Below are 8,313 nucleotides of genomic sequence, written 5' to 3' on the forward strand. Positions count from 1 at the left end.
TATTTATTCATGAGAGACACAGAAGGAGAGAGGCAGAGACACAGGCAGAGGGAGAAGCAGGCTCCCTGCAGGAAGCCCAATGTGGGACTCGATTCTAGGACCCCGGATCAGCACCTGACCCGAAGGCAGTCGCTCAGCCTCTGAGCCACTCAGGTGTCCCACAAATCATACATTTTAATCAAAGTGTACAGTTCAGTGAGAAAATTCCTTTTTTAAAATATTTTATTTATTTATTCATGAGAGAGAGAGAGAGAGAGAGAGAGGGAGGTAGAGACACAGGCAGAGGGAGAAGCAGGCTCCATGCTGATCTGGAGACCCATGTCCGGCTCCCTGCATGGATCCTGTTTCTGCTTCTCTCCCTCTCTCTCTCTGTGTGCCTGTGTGTGTGTGTCTCATGAATAATAAATAAAATCTTAAAAAAAAAAAGACCATTCCAAACAAAATAAGAAATGAAAATGAGGAAATAGCCATAGCCAAAAAAAAAAAAAAAAAAACAACCAAAAACCCTTCAAAGAATTGATTAGTATGCAAATAAATGAGAAAGGATGGTTTGCTGGGAAACCATAAATTACCAATATCAATGCTAGAATACAACAAAATTTGAAACAGACCAAATAGAGGCACCTGGGTTCAGCGTCTGGCTTTGACTCAGGTGGTGATCCCAGAGTCCTGGGATTGAGTCCTGCATCGAGCCTTCTTCTCCCTCTGCCTATGTCTCTGCCTCTCTCTGTGTGTCTCTCATGGATAAAAGAAAGAAAGAAACAGATCAAATATCACACACACAAAATGAAGATGTTATCAAGGGGTGGCTCTCCCACCCACAAAGGAAAAAAGAAAAGCACCAGGATCCAACAAGTCCTCTGGTTAATTCAACCAACACTTATAAGAAACGAGGACAGAGAGGGGGAAGGGAAAAAAAAAAAAAGAAACGAGGACAGAAAATATCATTCGAATGCTTCAGGTTCTTAGAAAAGAATAAATAAATCTGTTGTATTCATTCAATTCTCATTCAATAATCTGGGACACCTGTGTGGCTCAGTGGTTAAGATTATGTTGGTTTGGGTCGTGATCCTGGGGTCCTGGGATGGAGTCCCCCACTGGGTTCCTCACAGGGAGCCTGCTTCTCCCTCTGTCTATGTCTCTGCCTCTCTCTCTCTGTGTCTCTCATGAGTAAATAAATAACATCTTTTAAAAAATTCTCATTCAATGATCCTGTGAAGAAGATAAATCATTGTCCCTGTTTTAGAGATGAAAAAATTCAGGCAAGAGGTATTAAATCACTTGTCCAGGGCTACACAATTGTAAGCAGCAGATCCAAATTTGAACCTGGTGAGTTTAGTTCCAGAATTTACTCTCTTAACCACTTTGTCAGGTCAACTCTTCCAAATGCCTTTTATGGATGTTGCATATCAATACCCCAATCTGTCAAAAATGGCACAAGGGAGGACAACTACAGGGTAGTCTCACTGATAAATATCACAGCAAAAATTGTAAGCCAAATTTTTGCAAATAAAATCCAGCAACACATAAAAAAATATAAATATAAATATAAATATAAATATAAATATAAATATATATATATATATATATATTTATACCACAACCGAGTTTGGAAATACCAAGAATGTAAGAGTACAGGATGGTTCAATAATAGGATATTGCTGATATTATTCACCATATTGATAAATCATTGGAGAAATATTGCATGATTATGATAATGCTGCAAAGATTTTTGGTAAAAGTAAAAATCCATTCATAATTTCCTTTTTTTTTTTTTTTTTTTTTTTTTAATTCATGAGAGACACACAGAGAGAGAGGCAGAGAAACACAGGCAGAAGGAGAAGCAGGCTCCTTGATGTGGGACTCGATTCCGGGACTCCAGGATCAAGCCTTGAGCTGAAGGCAGGCGTTCAACCGCTGAGCCACCCAGGTGTCCCCTTGCCTAATTTAAAATGAAAATTTCTGAGCAACGGGAAGGGAAGGAAATATTTTTAAAATACAATTACACACACACACACACACACACACACACACAGCCAAAAAGCCAATTTGTAAGAATAAAATACTAGAATACTAAAAGCATTCTCATTAAAATCAGGTCAAAGCAAAGATACTACCATCACTTTTATTTAAAATTGATCCAAGGAAAGGACACCTGGGTGGCTCAGCAGTTGAGCATCTGCGTTTGGCTCAGGTCATGATCCTGAGGTCCTGGGATGGAGTCCCACATTGGGCTTCCTGTGTGGAGCCTGCTTCTCCCTCTGCCTGTGTCTCTGCCTCTCTTTCTGTGTCTCTCATGAATAAATGAATAAAATCTTTAAAAATAAAAAAAATAAAATTGATCCAAGGCACTTACCAATATAAATAAATGGACAGGGATCCCTGGGTGGCGCAGCGGTTTGGCGCCTGCCTTTGGCCCAGGGTGCGATCCTGGAGACCCCGGATCGAATCCCACATCGGGCTCCCGGTGCATGGAGCCTGCTTCTCCCTCTGCCTATGTCTCTGCCTCTCTCTCTTTCTCCTCTGTGACTATCATAAATAAATAAAAATTAAAAAAAAATAAATGGACAAACAAAAAAAGGTATAGTGATTAAAAAAGAGGAGATACAATTGTTACTTATAAACTATATGATACAATTATATCTTAGAAAATGTAAGAAATTTGACTAAAAAAAATCTGTAGCATAGAAAGAATTCAGTAGGTGTCTAAATACAAATTTATTAAGCAAAATCAGTAGGCTCAGGGTGCCTGGTATTGGGGTTGTGAGTTCGAGTTCCACATTGGGTGTAGACATTACTTAAAAATTAAAAAAAAAAAATCTTTAAAAAAGTCAATAGCCTTAGGGGTGCCTGGGTGGTTCAGTGGTTAAGCATCGAATTCTTGATTTTGGCTCAGGTCATGATCTCATGGTTATGAGATCAAGCTCTGTGTTGGGCTCTATGCTGGGCATGGAGTCTGCTTAAGATTCTCTTTTCCCTTGGGATGCCTGGGTAGCTCAGGCGGTTAAGTATCTGCCTTCACCTCAGTCCCTAATCTCAGGGTCCTGGGATTGAGCCCCACATTGGGGCTTCTTCTTCCCCCTCTGCTCCTCCCTCTGTTCTCTCTCTCTCACAAATAAATAAATAATAAAATGCTTTTTGAAAAGAGATACTTTCTCTCCCACTTTCTTCTGCCCATCCCCTCACCTCTCCCTCTCTAAAAAAAGGAAATCAATAGCCTTAATATATATAAAATATATTGGAAAATATAATGGAAGATTTACTTTTGACCCAGAAATTCCAGTTTTGGGAATTTATCTTACCAATATGTTTGTATATTCATTCATTCATTCATTCATTCATTCATTCATTCATTCAATTATTACTGAGTGCTATTCATTCTGCATCAGATACTCTTCTGTATGCCAAGAATACAAATGAGTAAACAAATTGGCTAAATGAAACCAAAGCCAAAACCAAAACCATTCCAATTTGGCAGTAGGAAGCAGATAATACATGTAAAGTAAATTATATAGCCTGTTAGAAGGTGATGATTACTAAGAGAGAAGTTGAGTGGTGCTTGGGTGGCTCGGTGGATCGAGCATCTGCCTTTAGCTCAGACCATGATCCTGGGGTCCTGGGATGAAGCCCCACATTGGGCTCCCTGCTCAGCCAGGAGCTTGCTCCTCCCTCTCCCTCTGCTGCTCCCCCTGCTTGTACTCTCTTGTGCTCTCTTTGTCAAATAAATAAACAAAATCTTAAAATAAAAAAAGAAAGAAAAGAAAAAAAGCCAACCAGAATAGGGAGCTTGGGAATGCCAGGTGGCTGAGATGAGCTTCCCAGAGAAGAAACAAGGTGAGGAGGTGGGTCATGTGAATATGGATTAGGAGGAAAGGAGCACAAAGTCCCTGGGGTGGAGTGGTGTGTGCACACAAAATGAGTTGTGTCTGTAACAGAAAAAGGTTCAAAGAATAAGTATTCATCTATAGAGGACCCGTCAACAGGCTAAGGTATATCTACCAGTGGAATATTATGCAGCTATACAAAAGAATAAGGAATGTCTCTATGAAGTGAGATGGAAAGATCTCCAGGATATACTGTTGATTGAAAAAAAGGGAAGGAGATCCCTGGGTGGCGCAGCGGTTTGGTGCCTGCCTTTGGCCTAGGGCGCGATCCTGGAGACCTGGGATCGAATCCCATGTCGGGCTCCCGGTGCATGGAGCCTGCTTCTCCCTCTGCCTGTGTCTCTGCCTCTCTCTCTCTGTGTGTGACTATCATAAAAAAAAATAAAAATAAAAAAATTAAAAAAAAAAGAAAAAAAGGGAAGGAACAGACTAGATTATATGGCATGGTAGCTCTGTGTAAGAAAAAGAGGAAAGTCAATATTAGAATGATATCAATTATTTCTTAATTAATTTGTAAATTTAATGTGGGCTCCCCAAAAGAAACAGAAAAGCTAGTTTTTAAGAGCTGAGAAAATTCTTCTTCTTTTTGTAAATAATCTTTATACCCAATGTGGGGCTTGAAACCACAACTCGGAGACCAAGAGCTTCATGCTCCCCTGACTAAGTCAGCCAGGTGCCCCTAAGAAAATTCTTAAGAAGAGTAAGAAAGGGGGCCAGCCCACCCAGATGTTAAATGTACTGTACGGGTGTCTGGGTGGCTCAGTTGGTTGAGCGTCCAACTCTTACTTTCAGCTCAGGTCATGATATCAGGGTTCTGGGATTGAGCCCTGCATCCAGCTCCACGCTCAGTGGCGGGGGCGGGGGTCTGCTTGAGCTTCTCTCCCTCTCCCTCTAACGCCTACCCCACTCTTTCTCTCAGATAAATAAATATATCTTAAAATAGTGTAAAACTACTGTAATTAAGAATATTATTTGGTGGGATTCCTGGGTGGAGCATCTGCCTTTGGCTCAGGGCGTGATCCCGGGGTTCCTGCAGGGAGCCGGCTTCTCCCTCTGCCTATGTCTCTGCCTCTCTCTCTGTGTGTCTCTCATGAATAAATAAATAAATAAAATTAAAATTAAAAAAAAGAATACTATTTGGGGGGAAACATGAAAAGGCAGATCAAGGGCAGCCCGGGTGGCTCAGCAGTTTAGTGCCGCCTTCAGCCCAGGGCCTGATCCTAGAGACCTTGCATGGAGCCTGCTTCTCCCTCTGCCTGTGTCTCTGCCTCTCTCTCTCTCTCTCTCTCTGTCTCTCATGAATAAATAAATAAAATCTTAAAAAAAAAAAAAGAAAAGGCAGATCAATAGAATAGGATAGAAAGTCCAGAAACAGACCCCAGTACACACAGGAAATAGTAGAGTATAAATCGTTCTGGGAATATTGAGTAGTCATCTGGAAACGAATACATTTGTAACCTTCCTACATTACTTACACTAAAATAAACTTCAAACAGCTCAAAGATATAAATCTAAAATATGAAACCATAAAAGTATCAGATTAAAAAAAATTTATAATCTTGCAGTGGGGTGGCTTTACTTAAGCATGACTCAAAACTCAGAAATCAACTTTGACCACAATAAAAATTTTAAAAATTTCCATGGAAAAAAATAACAAAATCCAAAGGCAATAAACAGAACAATAATATATGCAACACATATGCAGACAAATTTCCGTAGTATAAAGAGAACTCCTATAAATCAAAATGGAAGACTGAAATCCTGTAGGAAAGCAGTCACAGATGCAAACAAAGACTTCATAGGAAAGGAAATTAACATGGCTCTTAAATATATTAAAAGATGCTTAACCTCATTTAAATTAAAACCACAGGGACATACCATTTAGACTCAGTGATTGGCAAAGATAAAAATAATTTGATAACAGATGTGGCTCATAACTATCTTTATTTATTGGACAGTGCTGATCTGGGTTGAGGCAAATTCTCCCTTGAGTTGCTATGTCACTGGGCTCAGGAGCCTGGGTCTTCCTTACCTACCAGGCCCACTGCAGGAGGGGCCCAGCCTCACCCTCACCGCAAGGGTGCTCATCCTGCCATACCTCTTAGTCTGGTCACTGGCCAAGAGATCAGCTCCTCAGGTCATCTCTTTCCTCCCCAGGGCTCTGGCACTCCTGTCTCATCTTAATGAAACTCTGCTCTCCACCTTCTTAAATCCTTTTACTTGGTCCTTTCTTTTTCTTTTTCAAGATTTTATTTACTTATTCATGAGAGACCCAGAGAAAGAATCAGAGACACAGAGAGACAAGCAGGCTCTCTGAGGGGAACCGGATGTAGGACTTGATCCTGGGACCCTGGGATCACGACCTGAGCCAAAGGCAGACACTCAACCACTGAGCCACCCAGGTGCCCCTACTTGGTCCTTTCAAAAGCTGGTTGTTGGTCAACAAAATTGCCTACGCTCTTGCTGCTCTTCCAAATACACAGCCTAGGGTTTAACTGTGGGGCCTGGGAGGTGAGGAAAATGCATGAAGCGCGATGGCCAGGGGTACGTGCCCACGTGCACACTGTGTGTGGTGACAAAATCGACAAGTTGGAGAACCCATGTGTCCTGGGCCAGCTTCGTGTGGGAGATGTGGACTCAGTACTATCTCGCCTTTGGTTGTTCAAGAGAGGCAAGCAAGAAGCCCTCCCACACTGCTGCTGGGAACGTAAAAGGGTGCAGCGCTGTAGAAACGATTGACCGTTCCTCAGAAAGTGGACCGTGGAGCTACCGCACGGCCCCGCAATCCACTGCTAGGTACGTAACCCAGAGAACGAAGAACTAACTGTTCGCGCAAAAACTCGTACGTGAATCTCACAGCCTCACCAGTCACGGTGTCCCAACAGTGGAATCACCCCGAAGGCCCATCAGGGAATGACTCTACAAACACCTGCCGTGTGTCCATCCCACGGAATATTATTCAGCCATAGAAAGGACCTGGGTACTGAAACATGATGAGGCCTGGGGACGCTATGGTCGTGAAAGGAGCCAGGCTCCGAAGGCCACGCATTGTACTCCGTCCACATGGAATGTTCCCAACAGGTAAATCCTTAGGGAGAGAGGACTGATTAGCTGCTGGGGCTCAGGCTGGAGGGGGGCGGATTGCTAATGGGTACCCACAGAAGGGCTCTCTCTAGACTTAGGGAAGGATGACGGGTGTCCAGCCTTGCCAATGTCCTAGGACCCCGGGAGTTTTAGGCCACGGGAATTCTATCCCAGAGAAAAGCAAACGGAAAGAGACCCGCAATCGGAGCGTTCGTGAGACACCCCCTGATCTTGACTTCATTTTCGGAACCAGCCGGGCGTGGGGGCGGGGGGGGGGCGCCGGGGCCAGCTGTTGGGTGGGGGCTCCGCCTCCGGCACCCCTGCCCCTGGTCCTCCGCCCTGGGCCCTTGCGGGGCGGGCGCCTGCCGGAGGCTCCCTCGGGCGGATCCCGCCGCGTCTGCTGGAGACCTGGCTCCCCTCGGGTCCCGCCTCACCCCTGCGCGCAGCTTTGGGCCCACGCGGAGCCCGGCACCCTCCTCTGCGGCGCGGCCGGGCGCCCCCCGCCCTCCCCGCGGGCCCCGCCCCCCAGCTGCGCTCCCGGCGGCGCTGCGCTTCCTGTTCTCTGACCTCAGCCGGGTCTCTGCCTCCACTCCTGTCTTCACTTCCTTCCCCTCCCGCGGGGATGCCACAGCTCCCCACCCCGCCACCCCCTCGGCAGCCTCCTGGGGCACCCGCCTGGGGACCCAGCTCGGGGCAGTCTGCGTGGTCCTCTCCTTGGGAGCGCGGCCCTCCGCTCTCCTGGAGAAATCCGCGTCGCCGCAGAGCCTGGTGCTGTTAGCCCCGGGGACGTCGAGGGTAGCGAGGCTTCCAGTACTGCCTTCCCCAGCGCTCTGCCTTCCTCATCGACTCACCCTGGCGCCCTCCACAGTGGCTGTTTAACCCCGCTCCTGGCTCCCCAAACCAACCATCCCCCCTTCTATTACGTACAGAAGCTACTCTCCCATCCTCCTGCCATCCAGGTCTCCCCTGACTGCACCCACTGATTGCCTCCAAAGGGAAGACATGTCCTTTTTCCATCTACTACGGGCTGAAGGTTGTATCCCACAAAAGTCATAATGTTAAACCCTAACGCCCAATGTGATGGTATTAGGACGTGAGGTCTTTGGGAGGTGATTAGGTCATGAGGGCCAAGCCCTCATGAATGGGATTAGTGTCCTTATAAAATAGGCCCCAGAAGGATCTCTCATCCTTCCGCCATGTGAGACAGTGCACAACCTGGACTCCCAGCCTCCAGGACCCTGAGGAATATGTGTTTGTTGTTTGCAAATCACCCAGTCTATGTATGGTATGCCGTCATGGCAGCCTGAGCTGACTAGGGCACCCCCTAAGGCCATCCTCCCCACCC

General features: G+C 45.4%; 1 long non-coding RNA gene across 1 annotated transcript; it reads right to left on the reverse strand.

Moving 5' to 3' along the window:
* Positions 1 to 481: 481 nt before the first annotated feature.
* On the reverse strand, positions 482 to 8,025 carry LOC140642777 (uncharacterized). The gene is made up of 3 exons (XR_012039187.1): positions 7,896 to 8,025; positions 6,750 to 6,972; positions 482 to 2,529 (listed from the first exon to the last, which is right to left on the reverse strand). It is a non-coding gene; the product is annotated as an uncharacterized lncRNA (long non-coding RNA).
* Between the last annotated feature and the right edge of the window lie 288 nt (positions 8,026 to 8,313).

This window comes from Canis lupus, chromosome 11 (assembly GCF_048164855.1).
Source record: "Canis lupus baileyi chromosome 11, mCanLup2.hap1, whole genome shotgun sequence".
In the NCBI taxonomy this organism is placed as follows: domain Eukaryota; kingdom Metazoa; phylum Chordata; class Mammalia; order Carnivora; family Canidae; genus Canis; species Canis lupus.